We start from the raw sequence: 18,426 nt of genomic DNA on the forward strand, positions 1-18,426 counted from the left end.
CGCTTGTCCTAACTAGTTTTTAGTCTTTGTTAGTCTTGTTAACTCCTGAGGTCGTGGGCGGGATTTTAATAACACGTGCAGCACAGGACTCAGAGAAGGTGCTCTGGGCTCTCTCTGCCTATCCACACTATTCTCTTTCCCTTTCCACGGTTCCTAGTGGGAAATGAGACTGGTTTGGTATCTATTCTCTTGCTGCTTCTGGCTGGGTGTGAGACCCTGCTTTCCCTCTGTGCCCCTCCCTTCCTTGGCTGGTGAGTCTGTGGGTTTTCTAATTGATCCTTTGTGTTCATTCTGAGGATACTGAGGTACATCTGGGGAGAAGTGGCCTGTCTGAGACCTCCGCATGACCATCTCCAGGTCTTTCCTGGTTCTGAGTTCAAAATTCTGACCCTGAGTCACTTCATTCTGATGACAGGGATTATCTAATTGTGATCATTCTTAGACACTGGAGAAGTTTTCAGGAGTTCTGGGGCTAGCAGGTTCCTGGGGGGATCTTGTCATCCCTCTTCACACACACTCCTGATTCTATTCCAGAATTATTCCTGTCTTCCATAGTAATGAGGCCGTGGAAATGGGTACAGGAGGGGGGAGCAATAGCAGGGGAGCCCCCTTGAGCTGTCAAGTCTGGGTGGGTCAAGGAGCAAGCACTCCACACCAGCAGGCAGAGAATGGGGCTGTTCAGAGAGAGATTGGGGCATTAGAGGATAAAGACACGTCCAGTCTGATGGGAAGCTTTTGGGGTTAGCTTTTCAGCTTAGTTGAACTTAGCTGTACTTGTTCACGTGCTAAGGCACAGTTTGTTAAGGAAAAATGGAATGGTTTGTGTTAGCTGAGCTTGACTTATTACCACTGATCATTGTCATTGGGCTGTTTTTTTTAATTTGGTCATTTTGCCAGGAGTATAAATCAGACATTACTCCTTAGATCTTTGGGTAATTAAGGAAGATTGGCAACCCTCCATTTTTCTTGAATTAAGTCATTATTATCCTATTTGTAATATGGGATTAAATGTGTTAAGCAAAGGAAAGGCATTTTTAATTTTTTTGAAAGACAGTTGCAACTTAAGCATGTGGGCAAAATTATTTTTATTGGCTTGTTTTGCATGTATATTTACGAGTTTTAAGCTTTTTTTTCTAATCACAAATGTAATACATGTTCATTAATAATGTAAAACAGACAAGCATAAAGAAATAGGACCCCACATACAATCTGACACTCAGGAAGGATCACTGTTAATATTTAGGTAAAGTATCTAGACTGCCTGTTTACCAAACAAACATAGTTTTTATATAAAAATGGGGAGGGTATTCTGCCTCTTCCCTCCCTCCCCCCACTTAGTAACAGAGCGGGACTGTTTTCCTGAATGGCTTTTGAAGTGTTTTATTGTAAAGCATTTTATTGTCATAATTTAGTTAGCCAGCCCTTAAATATTGAATATCGACTTATTCTATAACTAAAGTAAATAAAATTATACTCATCTAGTTATATTCCTAGAGCTATGATTTTATTGGATATGCGTTTTTATTTTTTTAAAGAATTGATTTATTTGAGAGAATGGGGGAGGAGGGATGGGTAGGCTCATACCAGCAGGGGGAGGGGCAGAGGGAAAGGGAGAGAATCTCAAGCAGACTCCCTGCTGAGTGGGGATGTGACACTGATCTCCATCCAGGAACCCTGAGATCATGACTGAAGTGGGAAGAGCCGTCTGCTTGACCAGCTAAGCTACCCAGGCGCTCCTGGATATGCATTTTTAAAGGGATGGATGTTAAACATTTAAAAGTTATTTTGACCAAAAACATATAGATGAAAATGAAGGTGAATATTGCTTTCATCTTGGAGTGAGGAGGGGCTTCCTAAGTACAAAAGTATTAGAAGCAATTGAAAAAGATGTGAGATTGGACTTAAGGGAGGTGAAAAAGCTGTACTTTATTTCAAGTGATATAAACAAAAAGAAAAAAGCAGTCTTTGACTTTTTCTGGGGGAAAATGTTTGCAACATGACAAACAGTTAATGTCCATAATTTGTAAGGAGCTCTGACCAGGGAATAAGAAAAAAGTCAAACCTACTGAAAAAAATGGACAAAAGGCACTTTAACAGTTCATAAGAGAATTATAGACGCATGGATCAAAGAAATCAAGACTGAAACCAGATGTCATTATTCGCATGTCAAATATGCAAAAGTTAAAAAAAAAAATCCAGGACTGGCAAGTGAATTTAACATACAGTTTTCTTCTCTTGTGCTTTCTTTGTTAGCTTGTCAGTTTTCCCAGAAGGAATTGGGAAGGTTTCCCATTTCCTATTTCGTTACCAGGAGGTTAGGATGTAACTGACCTATAAATTTGTCTTAAGCCTGTCATCTTTTTTTGGGGCACAATTCTTTGTTTTTGTAGTTTTCTCTATTTGTGTACTGTTACTTGTTCAGGATTTTAAAAAATTGTTTTAAAAAAGTTGCCCATTTTGCTTAAATTTTGGAGTACATTCATGTGCTTCTTTTAAGTCAGTTACAAAATACAAACTCAATGTAAGAGCATGAAGAGTAAGTAGTACGTAATATCTTGTGTTTTGCCCTCGTTTTCAGAAGATAGCCTTTGTCCTGTTCAACAAGTATTTTAAGTTTCATGGAAGAGGTTTGGTATTTGTTTTTTGATTTAGGAGTAGTTATTTTGTCCGCCTTTTTGGCATCTATGGAATTGACAAAATGATTTGGTTGCTCTGTTTCTGGTCTGAGAATGGTACTGGCCCCAGGGCTATGTCCTTCTTGCTTCTGAAGTATTAACATCCTTTTTTAAGGAAATGGTAAAATATAAAGATAACAGTTCTATATATATGTCTGTTACTCACCCCCCCCAAAATTTTGTGTGTGTGTGTTTTTTTCTCTGTGAAATCAAAACCTTGAAACTGTAGCACTTAGTACCTTTGCATATCCCAATTAAGAAACTAGAGAAGAGTTGTAAATATTTTTGTGTGCGTTCAGAGTGGCCTTTACAGGGGGAAAGTCAGGAGGAACGTTATTGAGCTGCAAGTGATGTTTCCTCTCAACTGCTCACAGGGGCCTTGGCTTTGATCTCAGCCTTGTAACCCTGTGTGCAAAGGGCAGGTCTTCACATTTCCAGAGTGTGGTGGCATACAAAGGGGAAGGGTGCTGGCTGGTGCTGGGACAGAAGTTCAAGGATGCACACTGATAACTCAGTCTTGCTTTTGTTGAGTGGCTCCTCCTGCTTAATTTTTCTCTCAAAAATACACTTGTATTTTTCCAGTATTAGAACTTCTGACCCGATTTCTGTGTTTTGGTGTTTGATAGTCTAGTGGAGTAGAAAGCCAGTCCTTCCAAACCCTGGTTTTACTAATCAGCTTAAAAAAATACTTTCCAAAAACAAATCTTCGTAGGGTCATAGTACTTGCCCTTGTCCTTTGACGATTTTTCTCTGATTTGTAACTAAAGTGACATTTTGGTAATATGCAGCTTTGCCCTCATGGAAGCTTTTTTTCTTAATTAATATTTTTTAGCCTTTTAAAGGATTTATGAAAGAAGCATACACATGTTGGAAAATAATTCTAACTTGTCAGAATTGGATAAAGCAAATTGTAAAAGTCACATGGGCCTCTTTTACCTCCCCGCACTTCCTGGCAGTTTGCTCTTTATCCTTCCCAGCCCTTTCTTATGTCCACAAATATGTTCGGTAAAATTATACTTTTAATAAAAATGGGATTATACTACACATACTGTGCAACTTGCATTTCTCAAAGGACAACATACATAATTTCAGTTTAACTGAAAATAAGCTATTCTTCAAAAGCGTTTCTTTAGTTACTTTTTTCCCTGGTATTTCCATTATTCCTCTTCTTGACATAATCTTCACTGATGGATGTTGCCTTGGTGCTTTTCTTCTGAATCTTTACATTTTTAATAAACATAGCTTAGAATGGATTAATGGTTATGCAGATTTTATTTTTGGAAATAAATTACCTTTCTCTTCTGCCCTGAATGTAGCGTTTTAGCAAGAGAAAAACCGTTTCTCCATTCATATGCTCATTATTTCAAACTGAGTAGTAATTTTTGTCCCCAAACAGCAAAAGACCAATGTTTAGTTTCTGAAATTTAAAAAAAAAAAAAATAGGATCCCTGGAGGCTTCCTGAAGGCTGGACTGATAAAAGTGTGATGGCATGTGTATGCTTATTTGCCTCAAGGCCGTCAGTGATTGTGATGCTAACTCACTCCTGAACAAACAGTAGAAAAAGTTGCAGCATTAAAAAAAAAAAGTTTGCAGTGGAACTTTTCTTTTTTTTTTGGGTAAAGATTTTATTTATTTGACACAGAGAGATCACAAGCAGGCAGAGAGGCAGGCAGAGAGAGAGGGGGAGAAGCAGGCTCCCTGCTGAGCAGAGAGCCCGATGTGGGGCTCTTTCCCAGGACCCCAAGATCATGACCTGAGCCAAAGACAGACCGTCAACCCACTGAACAACCCAGGCGCCCCTGGAACTGTTTTCTAACAGGAAACTTGGTATCTGGCTAAACTCACCTGTGTTTTTCTTTACAGTGGTGGGCCAGACTCCTGACTAGTGTTCCAGAGACAGCTGCCCCAGGTCAGGCTCTGGGTTCGTTTTTATTGTGAAACATATGCACAGGTATAAGGGTATGTAAAACAATAAAATGAACATCTGTGTACCTATTGATAATCCAGCTTAATAAATAGAGTACGAGCCAGCTTTTTTTTTTCTAGAAGCACCCTCACAATACATTTGTAAGAGGCTTTAAAAGAAGGTGATTTTTAAGTAATCACATCTTCTCTCCGTTTCACCACAAACAGCACTGGTGGGGTGTTGTGGTGCTGGCATTGAACACAGTGTAGAGTCATAAAGCCCAATCGTCATGGCGTGGTGGTCCCTGACCCCAATTTTGTCACATAGGAGCTCCAGGACCTTGACCAGGCTTCGCCCCTCTTGGTTTTCTTACTTGTGAAGTGTGGACCCAGTCATTTCCGAGGGCCGTTGCGAAAATAAAGTGCACAGGTATGATACGTTAACCTGAAAAATAAAAGTTATTTTATGGGTTTATTAACCGAGATTTGCAACTTTGGACATAAAAGCTATGGCCAACAAACAAAGGAGAAAAAGGTTACTTTATGGAGAATGAGGAAGTCCGAAATCCTTGGAAGAAAAGTAGGAGTTCAGGGTGATGTGAGGGTTTGTCTTTGGCTGAGTTGCAGGAGTGGTTAATTTCTTAGATGAGATACTATACATTTTCCCCTCTTCCGGCCTGTTATTGATGATTCTTTCCTCTTGAGATTCTTCTGTTAGGGTTGTAATTTACAATTCTTATAGTTGGCATTCAGTGATACTGGCTCCCCCTTCTAACTTCCTGACTCTATTTTAGTGAAGTTTCCCTTTATAAATTTTTGTATTTCCCCCTTTTGATTGAGATTTTTCTCCAAAAGCATTATTGATCAGTAGTCAGAGTCTTATAATTTAGTGGCTTTTGTCTCTCAGTGCTAGGATGTACCTTTCCTGTGTGTCATGTCCCACACTGGGAGAAAATTCTACAGATTGGAAATTCTACAGATTGAGGTCACTTTTGAGTAACAAGGAGGGGTGCAGGGAGAACTCTCTGGAATCTCCCATTTCTAGTGCATAGTTATCCAGATTGTAAGCGTTGGAGATTTTCTCTTTATTGGGTATGTTCATTAAAAAAAAAAAAGATTTTATTTATTTATTTGACAGAGAGAAAGAGGAGCACAAGCGAGGGAAGCAGCAGGCAGAGGGAGAGGGAGAAGCAGGCTCATGGCCCAGCAGGGAACCCAACGCAGGGCTCTATTCTGGGACTCTGGGATCATGAACTGAGCCAGAGGCAGACACTTAACAGACTCAGCCACCCTTGTGCCCATGGGTATGTCATTTTTATAAAAGTTTGACAGGCAACAAGTACAGAACAAAAGTAACATGACAGTTCCAAATTCTGTGATGGTTCTTTTTTTTTTTTCTTTCTTTCTTTTTTTTTTAAAGATTTTATTTATTTATTTGACAGAGAGAGATCACAAGTAGGCAGAGAGGCAGGCAGAGAGAGAGAGAGGAGGAAGCAGGCTTCCCGCTGAGCAGAGAGCCCGATGCGAGACTCGATCCCAGGACCCTGAGATCATGACCTGAGCCAAAGGCAGAGGCTTTAACCCACTGAGCCACCCAGGCGCCGCTCCCCCTCCTTTTTTAAAGATTTTATTTATTTGACAGAGATCACAAGTAGACAGAGAGGCAGGCAGAGAGAGGGAGAGGAGGAAGCAAGCTCCCCACCGAGCCAAGAGCCCAACTCAGGACCTGATCCTAGGACCCTGGAATCATGACCCAAGCTGAAGGCAGAGGCTTAACCCACTGAGCCACCCAGGCATCCTTGTGTGATGGTTCTAAACCAGAATCCTAGATCTGAAAGTAGCCATCTAGGGGCACGTGGGGGGCTCAGTTGGTGGAGCGTTCAACCCTTGATCTCTGGGTTGTGAGTTTGAGCCCCTTGCTGGGTGTGGAGATTACTCAAATAAAATCTTTGAAAGGAGCCAACTAAAAATATTCATTGGCACTGATTACAATTTAGGGGAGAAAATTCTCTCTATAGGAAGCAGACCCAGAGTTCATTACGCCTACTAGAAGTCATCCCTTTGAGCCCATCATGAAAACAGAATAATGAATATGACAGGAGCATTTTTAAGAATGAACTGAGTTCATTTGGGAAGGTACAGTGCAGGTATAAATATGAAGCAATAGCTGGTGGGCTTTTTGCGAAGCAGCAAACCTCTGCAGATACTTTAAAACAGTATTGTTATCTTGAAAGAACTGTTCTAACCAAATGTAATAATACAGTAAAGTTGATAATTCAGAAACCATGAGTTTTGGATTAGAATCTAGACTCTGTTAATAGTCCAGATGAAAAAGAGACTTTGTGAATCCTGAATCTTCTAACAGGCCAGGGCTGGACATGTTGGGGGAAGCAGTCTCATCCAGATGTGTCTGCTTCAATTCTAGGAAATCATTACTTTCAGGTCAGCAGGCAGTGTGGAGGTCCAGTCAGGGTTTGCTGACTTTCGACAGGTTGTGTGAATGCAGCACGTCTGTTCCCTGGGGTTTGGCAGCACGTGGGTGGGTTAGCAGCACCTAGGAGGGGTCTTTCCAGGGAGGCTGAAGAGAGTCTTTCTGGAGGTCTTTTACTGTAGATGAAATTTCCAGGTGCAAGGTGTGATTCTGAAGTTTTCATCTCCAGAGTGTGTGGTGAAAACACGTCTCTACTAGCGCCTGGTTATTTTCAACAGGAGCTACGAGGCTTTTACACAGTTGAAGTATATCTCTATCAACCATGGGTCAAAGGCGGCGGGGACGGAGTGTATCAGTCGTTCTCTGGTTATTTCAGAGGGTCAAAGTCTGAAGGGCTGGGTCTGAGTTAGCAAGGGCCAATGTCAGTGCTTTAGGCCCAGATAAGAGGGGAGGTCTCTGCCGATTTTGCCTGTTGAATCTTAATAGTGCCCTTAGCACATTGGACCAATCTGAGGGCAGAAGTGTCGTAAAACTGGCTGAGCGGCGCAGATTTGCTGAAACACCTGCCTGCCAAAATGGGTTCCTCCATCACTCTGAAGTTAAAGAGGAGTTCTCCACATGAGGATGATTTTTTTTCTAACAGAATTTTAGCTACAGAAACAGTAGTGGCCTCGGGTGCGAGAGACAGCAGTGGTCCGGGGAGAAAACATAAGAACCATGACTAAAACATATTTAAATCCGTGAGATGGGGGGTAGCTCTATGAAATCCATTTGCCAAACCTTGAATGGCCCCTTTGGTAATTTCAAGTGAGTGGTGTGAGTGAATTTTTTGCATTATGTTTTGGACACATGGGGCAGGTGAGGTAGGCACTTTTTGTGGCTTTATTTATATCTCCCCACTGTATTGGTTCATGAATTGGGCCAGATTATTTGGTCCAAACCACAGTTTATTTATTTATTTTTTTATCAAAGCAACAATGATTAGATTCCCAGTATTGTTTTTCCTATTCTGGGGGCCAGTTGTCAGGTGTCTCTGGTCAGTTTTTCAAAAGCCTCATTTGGGAGAATATCTCATTGGACTGTGAAGGAGGTTTGGCTCTTGATTTCTTTGAGAGCAGTGTTTTGGTGGCAGTATCGTGGGGTGGTTTCCTTCGGCCTCCAAAGAGTTGAATCTGGAATGCCCAGGAAATTCAGTAAAAGAGCAGCTGGCAAAAAGTAGGGCATTTAATGAATTTTAACCCTAGGAGCCATTTTTAATCTTATCCTCCTTGGACATAAGGGTACCACATTGTTGGCGTAACATTGCAGAGTGCTGAGCTACCTGAAGGCAGACCAGCTGTGGGTATAAATGTTTGTGGTTTGATCTATGGCCAAGGTACAAGCTTGCCTGAGAGCGTGAAACTCAGCCTGTGGGGCTCAAGTAGCTAAAGGTAGAAGTGCTGCCTCGGTCCCTTCCAGAGGGGCCACACTAGCATTCCCAGCATGGTACTTGTCATTCTCATCCTCTAAACCAGCACCATTGGTAAAACATGAAAAATCCGCCTTGGTTAGAGGAGTTTGCTAGGAATTGTCACAGGAAGTCCAGAGGTGATCTGTCGGTCTCAGGCATTTGTGAGGGGTCTCCTCCGTGAAGGAGGAGAGGAGAATAGCAGGCTTAATTATGGTTATGGCAGTGAGAAGGAGTTCCGTGACGAGCAGGTAGCAGGGGGATCCCCTAGGAGGTGAGGCGGCTGACTAAGCCCCTGAGTGTGGTGAGATTTTAGGGGGGTTTCTGCAGGCAGCACAAGCTTGGTTAGAGGGAATCCTGAGACTCTTTCTTCACGGGCCTGAACCAGAAGGGCAGTGACAGGAATGGTTCTGAGGTGGGGGCTGAAGGGACATCCCTGGGCACAGGTTCCAGTGTTTGGCTCTCCTATCCTGTAGGTTAGTGATGGTCCCCCATATTTTTGGGTAAGTACTCCAGGCATTTTCTTTCTTCTCACACACAATGAGGAAGGGGGAAGTTGATCATTAGGATGTCGAGGGCAGGAGGCTTTATTAGGCTTTTCTTTAAAGTCTCCAAAGCTAGGTCTTCTCCATCTTTCTGAATGACAGGGTCAGGTTTGTCATTTTTCAAGTAAAGCATACAATGGTTGAGCTGTAAGAGAGAAGTTTGGAATCTCAGTTTTGACAGTAGACAGCCAGCCCCCAAATACTTTGTAATTGGCACTTAGTTTAGGTTTTGGGTGCTGTGAAACCAGCCTGAGTCTAAATGTAGTCCTTGTTCTGAGATCAGGTGCCCTAAGATGAACCTGAGTTGTTGCAAGCTGCAATTTGTCTTTGAAGACTTTATGTTTTGTTTTGTTTTTAAAGGATTTTATTAATTTATTTGACAGAGAAAGACATCGAGAGAGGGAACACAGCAGGGAGAGTGGGAGAGGGAGATGGAGAAGCAGGCTGCTTGCCAAACAGGGAGCCCGATGTGGGGCTCAATCCCAGGACCCTGGGATCCTGACTGGAGCCGAAGGCAGATGCTTAACCGACTGAGCCACCCAGGTGCCCCAATTTTATGTCCTTTTGAGGCCAAAAGTTTTTAACAGATGAATGCTGCCTCCTGTGGAAATGTTTAAGAAAAGGAGCAGAAAAGCAGAACATAAATACATATTGTAACCAACTAGAGCCTGCAGGAAACTTTATATCCTCTGAATCAACTTTTAAGGTTTATAAGGAGTTAAGAAGGACTGCCTTTGTAACCTGGAGCATTACTGTCCAGGTTTATTACTGTTCTTCCCAGGTGAAAGCAAGAAGATACTGTCCTTATGAACTGGAACACTAAAAGTGCACTATATAGAACAATTACAGGGAAGGAGGATTTGCTTTTAGTGGGAAAGGACATCAGTGTGTGGGGGTTGAGAAGAACAGGGTGCCCAGGGATAATGTTACTTATTGCTGTGAGGTCCTGGACTAGCCTCCATCCTGGGCCAGGTGTCTTCTCACAGGTAAAGTAGGGGCTCCCAGGGCCTAGTACAGGGGATGATAAGGCCCTGAGTCTGTGGTCTCCTACTCCGGGCTTGATGCCTTAAAGGGCTTCTTTATTTATAGGGCATTTGTTCTGGGGAGAGGTGGCGAGGGATCTGTTTGAATCTTGGTGGGAGGCGTGCTGTGAATCCTGCCAGTATCAGTTGAGGAATCTGCCTATAAAGAGGGTGGCAGCTGACCCGATGGGGACAAATGCGCCGTGTCCCCAGACTCCCCTATCGTGCCATCAGAGATGGAGCAAACAGAAGAGGCTGAAGGCTCATTTAATCCACCTGGTTGGCAATTTTGATTCTAAACTTATTTCCTTCTTTCGGGAGAAATTCTGGCATAATACTTTCCTAAGAAATCTTGTCCCAGTGAATGAATGGGATGGAGAAACTAAGGAGAAAAGGGTGGGAATCTCCAAGGGTCTAACCGAAAAGGAATAGGTGCAGAGACAGGAACCTGTGAGGTTTATGAGAGAAGCCCCTTTCTCCACCCCAATTATTTGGGCTGTTTTCATGCTCTGTTGCCTGTAGGACCTACTTTCCAGGAGTGGCATAGCGCACAGAGAATATAGCTGTGGAGATTTCATTCTCAGTCTGAAGAGTGGTTTCTTCAGGCCAGTTAAGAGTGGGGACTGGGAAGAGCCCCTGTAGGTCCTTGGAGCCCCATTGCTGGGAATTAGGAGGACGTTGGAAAGGCTGGCAAGAGGGCTGAAGGCTTCTGGAATGTTTAGGTTTGTAACAGACTTTTTTCCCATTGCCCTGGCCCTTTGCACCTATAGCAGAAACCAAGGGGTTTTGGTCTGTTTAGGGGCTGTCATTGGCCAGAGTTGAAAATTGAGAGTTTAGTGGTCTTTCTTTTAGGTGGCCCTTGTGGGTGTGAGTGAGCTGGTTTGCCAAGCTAGCTAAATGTGGAGTAGACGCAGTTTCCCATTCCATGCTGCTCCTTCAACTAAAAAATCCTGGTTCAACCTGTTAGTAAATGAGAGCTAAATGCTACCCAGGTGTATTCTCTAAAGGAAGACTAGAATCTTCCCCAGAGACACTTTGGAGTTGGTTATAGTAGTTACGATGAGGTCATCAGGCTGTTGTGTGCAAATCTGAATTCTGTTCCAGTCAACAGGCTTAGGAAAAGCTACTGTAATTGTCTGATGGAGATTTCCGGTGAGCGTTCTAGGATCTTGCCAAAGTTAGGGGTTTGTTTCTCTAAATGTTTTAGGATGTTCTCATGGGGCTAATTTCATCCAGTGTTTGGAGTGATCCTCCCCGAGCGCATGGCCTGGCTGATACAAATCTTAGAAACCGGGGTGGTAAGTTGGAATAAGTGTGTTAAATTCTTTAGCAAATGTGAATTCTGAGTCACTTTAGGAAACTCTTCAACTCTGGTGCACAGTCTGGCATTGGTCCAGGGAACACAAGAGATTTGGGTTTTCAGATCCTCAGAAGACTTAAAAAAATAAAGTTAATTTTTTTTTTTAAAGATTTTATTTATTTATTTGACAGAGAGAAATCACAAGTAGATGGAGAGGCAGGCAGAGAGAGAGAGGGAAGCGGGCTCTCTGCTCAGCAGAGACTCGATCCCAGGACTCTGAGATCATGACCCGAGCCGAAGGCAGCGGCTTAACCCACTGAGCCACCCAGGCGCCCAGAAGACTTAACTTTAAAGGGGCAGTTTTTATTATGTTCAGGAAAGGAGGGAGTGGGAGAGTTTCAGAGGAAAAGGGAAGTTCAGGAGTGAACGCAAGACAGCTGCTGCACATCCTGAGACATAGAAGACAGGAAGGAAAAAGGCCTCAGAAGCCCTCTTCTCTCTTTGTTTGCCTCCGTTATTCTAGAAATTGTATTTTGTAGACAAGCAATTTTAGATTCCTGATAATATTCCCTGTTCCTAAGAAGTTGGGTAAAAGGCTAGCACAGTTTCAGTCGGAGTAGCCTGGTTCATAACAGGAGCCCAAATGAGCATTCTTATAAAGAACAAAGCCTTAAAACAGATGCCAAATAATTCTTAGAGAGCTTAAAACACAGAATGGAGCTCAAAATCCAGGAGAAAAATTATGTTCAAGTTCTAGGGTTGGCGAGAAAGCAGTGAGCTCAGGTAGCTCTGTGGATATGGGTACCTTTTTGTTCATCAGCCTTGGAGTTGTTGGCAGTCTTCTGGATCCCACTTCTAATCACCAAATAATGTTAACCTTCAAAATAAGTTTTTTTACCAGCAAAAATGAGTTATTTGGGACATTATGGACAAACCATAGGCAGGTACAGCAGAGAGGATGATTATTTTATGGAGAAGGAAGAAGTTGGGAGTTTGTAGCAGAGCCCGTTGGAGGAAGACACTAGTTCAGGGTGATAGTGGCTTGTCATGGGCTGAGTTGGCCAGGGTTGCAGATTTCTTGTAGGGGCTGCAGTGCACTGTCTTGCTGTTTTGAGCCCTATCATTGATAATTCTTTCCTGTTGAGATTCTTCTGTTGGGGTCTGTGATGGACAGTTCTTCCTGTGCTTAACTGAGTTTTACTGGCTCCCCCTTATAGCGTCCCCTGCTTTCTTCCCACTGCATATTAATGATGTGTCCCTTTATTAAGTTTTTTAAAGATTATATTTATTTATTTGACAGAAAGAGATCACAAGTAGGCAGAGAGGCAGGCGGGGGTGGGGGAAGGCAGGCTCCCCGCTGAGCAGAGAGCCCGATGTGGGTTTCGATCCCAGGACCCTGAGATCATGACCAAGCTGAAGGCAGAGGCTTAACCCATGGAGCCACCCAGGTGCCCCATCCCTTTATTAATTTTAACAGGTCCCTGGGGCTCCTGGGTGGCTTCATCGGTTGAGCATCTGACTCTTGGTTTCGGCTCAGGTCATGATCATCTCAGGGTTATGGGATTGAGCCCTGCATGTGTTTCTGTGCTTGGTGGAATCTGCTTGTCCCTCTCCCTTTCCCACTGCTCCTCCCCTCCTCTTTGAGCTTGTTCTCTCAAAGAAAGAAAATCTTAAAGATTTTTAAGAGGTACTTAGTATGATGAGCACTAGAGAACACTAGAGAAGTATGTAAAAAGATTTTTTTTTTTTGGTGAAAAATTGAGGTGTTATGCTAAGGAATATAGAGTTTAAAAGATTATCAAGGAAGAAACCCCAACTAAGTACAAGATTGCTTTTCCCATGTATTCTAAAATACCATCTTCCAAAATATTCAGTGCAGATGAAGAGCCGATGTTGAAGGGCAAGAAGGTGCGTTGTGTGATCCTGCCCAGGGGCTGGCTGGGGCCTCCTAGATGCTCCTTAAGAATGAATGTGTCATAGAACAGGTTCTAGGATTAGCCACAATGAGTGAGAAGTAGACTCCATTCATGCGGAGTGCCTCCTGGTAGGTTCATTATTGCTCTGTTTTTATTTACCATCTGTTTTTCTCTAGCTAGGACTTGACTCTGCTAACCGGGATCCCCCTGTGGTTTCGAGCTTGGACCTCAGCAGCACGAGGAAATGTAGCTCAGCGGCTTGTAACGGAAAGCATATGGACAGGTCTGCGGCGCGGCATTTAGGTGCGTCTGAAACCCAGTCTTTCTCGTTCTGCATTTCACGATGCGGTTGTGCTAACAGCCCTTTAGTGTTAGAATTCATCTGTGCTTGACCTTGTCTTTGCACATGTCCCCAACAGTCTAAATGCAATCTAGGGAATAATTAATAGTTCTATTAATGCTAATGATAAGGTAATAGACTGCTTTAGGCCAGATTCCTTGTAAGCAGATTAAAGTAGAAAACAGGCAAAGTGTTGCTACTAACGGGTAGTGATAAGGTAGGAAGTAAATATTTTCATTTTCCTTTATATGCTTTTGACTTTTTTTATCATTAAAATTTGAGTACTTATCACCAGTTGAGGCTCCTTGTCTGGGTCCCAGGTCTGAACCCTGGAGGTAGACTGAAGCCCTCTTCTTTTTCTAGCATTCCACAATTTAAGTGGTGATATTTATTACATTACCCCCCCCCCCCCATCCCAAAGCTTGATAGGCATTTTGGCTATTTTAAATGTTTCGCTAATACAAACAATACTGCAATGAAATTTCTTGTACATATTTTAGGGAGAATACCCGTAAGTTTCTAGCAGTAGAATTGTCGGGTACAGTGCTTAAGATTTTTTAGTATTTTAAATTTTGACAAATTGTCCTATAGGGAAGCTGTAAGAATTAAGTCTTATTAATAATTGTTCTCTCAAACAGCTTGTCTTGTCAAAACTAACTTATTCAGTATGGTAGGTATAGAATGTTATGTTGGTGGTACTTTTATTTATTTACTTCTAACAAACTAAAATTCACAATTATAAGTGCTTTCACAAATGCTAAAAAGGGGATCATTAAAATATTTTTTTCATTTTCTAATAGAAAGTCTGTACTTACTATTTAAAAAAAAACAAGAAACAAAAAACAAACACGGTAATTCCAAGAATTTAGGAGGAAGATCTTTGATGATCCTACCACCTAATGACACCACGGTGAGCATTTGTGGATTTGACTTTTTTCTGTGTGCAGTTTTTTTTTCTCCTTAAGCCAGTATCAAATTATATGTAATCCATTCTTAAAAGTTTTTTATTGTTTATTAAATGTTTATTAAATGTTTATTAACCACAAGGGAGGTGAGGGGAAGACTGTTCTGCCGGGGGAGTATCTGCAAAGTATGTGGTCTCTCAGCTCTCAGAGTTTCAGTTACAGTCTTTATATTTCAGTTCACACCTCTCTTTCTCTGCTCTGTGCACAGAACTTCTCTCTCAGATCTCTGGTCTTCGATGGGTGCTTGCTGGGTGTACATACCACCCCCAGCTCAAATTCAGCATGTCTAGACTTTGTTCATTACTTGCCTTGTCAAGCCCGTTTCCTTATTTAAAGGAGACACTCTAGTTCTTTCTTTCGAGGTCCTCTTTGACACTAGATCTTTTATTTTTTCTTGTTCAGCTCATTCCCTCTATCCCTTTTTTTCACCGTCCCATTCACCGTCCCAATGGCCGGAATCCTTGTACTTGGATTAACACAGCAGCTTCTTGAGAAAAATCTTGAGATTTTTCAGCAGTGGACTCTTTCTGTTCTCACCTGCCCAGAAGCTCATGTTTCATAAAGCTGTGTTGCATTTACTCGAACTCCTTTGACCCTGCAGGGATATGTATGCTGTATGCTGTGGCTCAGTTGTTCTCGTGGCCTAGAGGCTGCCAGACTTTGGCCTACCTTGGTCTCCGTGGCAGCCCACCGCTCAGGAGACTCCGTCCTCCGAAGTTGACCCCCCCACCCCCCAAGCCCCACGTCCCCAAATTCATTTCTGACCATTTCTGGCCCTTTTGGGTTCCTTTCTCCGAGTGCTCATGCCCAGTTTGATAATGATCACATCTCTATAATTCACTCACTGTTCCAGTCACTGAGATGGCACACGTAATCCATTTCCATCAGTGCGGAGACTCGTGGCAGTTTAGGAAACTAGCCAAACGGTTGGTTTATTCCTCCCCCCGCCTCCTCCCCACCCCATACAGATGCTAAATATTAAGTTTACAAAGCTGAGAAATGAGAAGCCTGCCAGTTAGTGTGTTACCCGGAGCACACAGGTGATAGTTCGCTGTCCGGGCAGTCATTGCTGAGAGTACCAGCTCTGCCTGGTGCTGGCAGCCTGCTGACCAGGTGCCTGTGTCTGATCTCGGGCACATTTTAGAAGCTGATCCATAGGTGTGGACGGACTTGGATAGAAACTGGATTAAAGACTTGGAGCTGCGAGGAAGTGTGTTTTACTGGTGGCTGATTTCGAGAGGCTGCATCTGGTAGTTCTGGAGTCTTTGGTTTATAGACTGTGTGCTGTTGACGTCAGTGTCCCAGTTTCTCATAACTAAACATGTTATATAAAATGCTCATTGTTGATAGTTTGATCGGTTGCAGCAAGAGAATTAAATATTTACTGGAAAAAATGGGTACTTTCAAAAGCCTCTGTAAACACTGGTGAAGATCAGGGAGCTTGCATAAGAAGGGGAGGATGATGGCTACTATGGAACAGTTATTGTGAAGGGACTCCAAGCACATTAGGTGAGCGCTGGCCTTTTCGGTGGGATGGGTTATAAAATCAGTGTGTTAGTGTTGGATTAAGACCAGCTGTTGATAAATTGCCTAAGTCCTTGGCTGACTTTGGTATGGAAAAATCTCATCAATAAATATGTCCCAGTCCTTCTAATGACTATTATTATTATTATTATTTTTAACAAAAATGCAGGTATTATTCTGTTTTAGCTTTGCCATATGAAACCAGAACTTGCAGTTCAGTAGTTACAACGCCCCTCTGGCTCTGAGACTTGGATGGATGCTGTTAGTTTTATTTAGGTTTTGTGCTGGTCTTGAGCTTCCGGCGCAGAGCCCCTGGATCCCCTTAGGACCTTCAGCTCGTGCTCGCTGTCAGCCCATGGATTTCTGCTTTGGATTTTTCCACATCTGGCTCCCTCCCATCTTCCAGGAAAGGGAAATTAGGTTATGGCAGCTGCTCCCCTCCATCAGGGAAAGCAGATACGAGGAAAAGAGAGAAGTTAGGCAGAGTATACAACCATGGTAATCATGGCCACAGTCCACCGAAAGAGTCTGTTCTGCTTAGATTGTTACCCACACACTGACACATAACACAGGCCAGGCCATGTCTCCTTCCCCAATCAGAACAGGCCCTGTATTACTGGGCTACACCACCAGCTCTGCAGTCTGCACCCCGGTGCCCTCATTTCTTTGAAATAAAGAATTTGATGACCCAGGAAAATCTGAAGAAGTACACTACTGTTTTTAGATAAAATCAGCCTTTAGGGATGCCCGGGTGGCTCAGTTGATTGAGCAGCTGCCTTCAGCTCAGGTCATGATCTCAGGACCCTGAGATTGATTAGGTCCCTGCTCAGCAGAGAGTCTGCTTCTCCTCCCTCTGCCTGCTCCCTGCCCAACTACCCCCGCCTTATGCTCTCTCTCTCTCTTTCGCTCACTCTCTTTCTCTCAAAACAAAACAAAACAAAACAACTCACTCAAAGCCTTTAGAAGTAGTTAGAATTTAGGGCTATGAGGAAATAGAGGAAAATCAGGAATCCCTGAGCACAGTACGTTTGCAGAACATTGAGAATGCCTCCCTTTTGACCACACTTTGGTCTCTTTACTCAGCTTCTGTCAGCAAGTCCTTGGAAGTGAGAGGCTGAGCATCTTGTTACAGGGATTGGAGTGCTATACTTTCTCCTTCTGGTTTGTCTTGCCTGTGTATTTACTTTATATTGTCCATAGGCAATGACTTCAGATTTAAAAATTAAAATAGGGGCACCTGGCTGGCTCAGTCTGTAGAGTCTGTGATTCGTGATCTTGGGGTTGTGAGTTCCAGTCCCACATTGGATGTGGAGATGACTTTAAAGAAATGTTTAAAATGATACATACACTGTAGAAAAATAGGAGCAAAAAGTCATAATCCTGTCATCTGGAGTTAATCAGAAAATCACAAAACACTTGGGCACATCCCCTTCATTTTGTGTGTGTGTATGTACACACTGTAATGGGGATATCACGTATATTTTGTAACCTTCCTTTTCCTCCACTCAGGGATACACTCAGCACATTTCCTTCCATGTCAGTGAGTACTTCTGTTACCAGTTTTTAAATCCCCACAGTGTTCTGAGAATGTATCTACAGATTTTTTTTTTTTTTTAAGAGACTACGTGAGAGCAGGGGGAGAGGGGTGGAGGGTAGCAGAGAATTTTTTTAAAAAGATTTTATTTACTTACTTGAGAGAGAGAGCGAGCGTGTAAGGAGAGCATGAGTGGAGAGGAGGGGCAGAGGGAGAAACAGATTACCTGCTGAGCAAGGGAGCTGGGTGAGGGGCTCAATCCCAGGATCCTGGGATCATGACCTGAGCCGAAGGCAGATTTTTAACTGACTGAGCCACCCAGGTGCCCTGGGAGAGACAATCTTAAGCAGGCTCCATGCCTAATGTGGAGCCTGATAGGGGCTCCATCTCATGGCCTGAGATCGTGACCTGAGCTGAACTCAAGAGTCAGATGCTTAACTGACTGAGCCACCGAGATGCCCCAGAATGTATCCACAATTTAACCAACCAGTTTAGGCATTAATATTTTCCCCTTCAGGTTTGGATTATTCTACACATTATTTTAGTGAATGTTCTCATAATTAAAAACTGAGCCTATTTTAATTATTTTGTTAAATTCACTAAGAGTAGAATTGTTGGGTCAGAGGCTATATGTATTTTTAGAGCTTTTGATGTTGTTAAATGGCCACCTAGAAATGTTAAACCAATTATTATTCCCACTAGCAGCTTATCTAAGTGCCTGTCTACTAAAGGAACATTAATTATTCAGTAATCTTAAGATTTGTTGAATGAGTAATAAGTGATGCATTTTATTTGTGCTCTTTTAGACTTTTCATGTTTTT

At 42.7% G+C, this 18,426-nt stretch overlaps 1 protein-coding gene across 5 annotated transcripts in view; it reads left to right on the forward strand.

Annotated features, from left to right (window-relative positions):
• The window catches only part of SLC23A2 (solute carrier family 23 member 2), a 131,208-nt gene that overhangs the window by 13,433 nt on the left and 99,349 nt on the right, over positions 1 to 18,426 (forward strand). Inside the window, exons 2-3 of one of the 5 annotated variants that reach the window (XM_045086034.1) lie at positions 4,910 to 5,011; positions 13,419 to 13,545. The exons of 1 other annotated variant lie outside the window; for it this stretch is intronic. The gene's annotated coding sequence lies outside the window, so the exon portion shown is untranslated. Of the gene's footprint in view, positions 1 to 4,909; positions 5,012 to 13,418; positions 13,546 to 14,382; positions 14,493 to 18,426 lie in introns of all 5 variants that reach the window. 3 more of the 5 variants (XM_045086032.1, XM_045086031.1, XM_045086033.1) reach the window with 3 other exon arrangements.

The sequence above is a fragment of the Mustela putorius genome, unplaced genomic scaffold (assembly GCF_011764305.1).
Source record: "Mustela putorius furo isolate JIRA1106 unplaced genomic scaffold, ASM1176430v1.1 tig00000874_pilon_pilon_pilon, whole genome shotgun sequence".
NCBI classification, from domain to species: domain Eukaryota; kingdom Metazoa; phylum Chordata; class Mammalia; order Carnivora; family Mustelidae; genus Mustela; species Mustela putorius.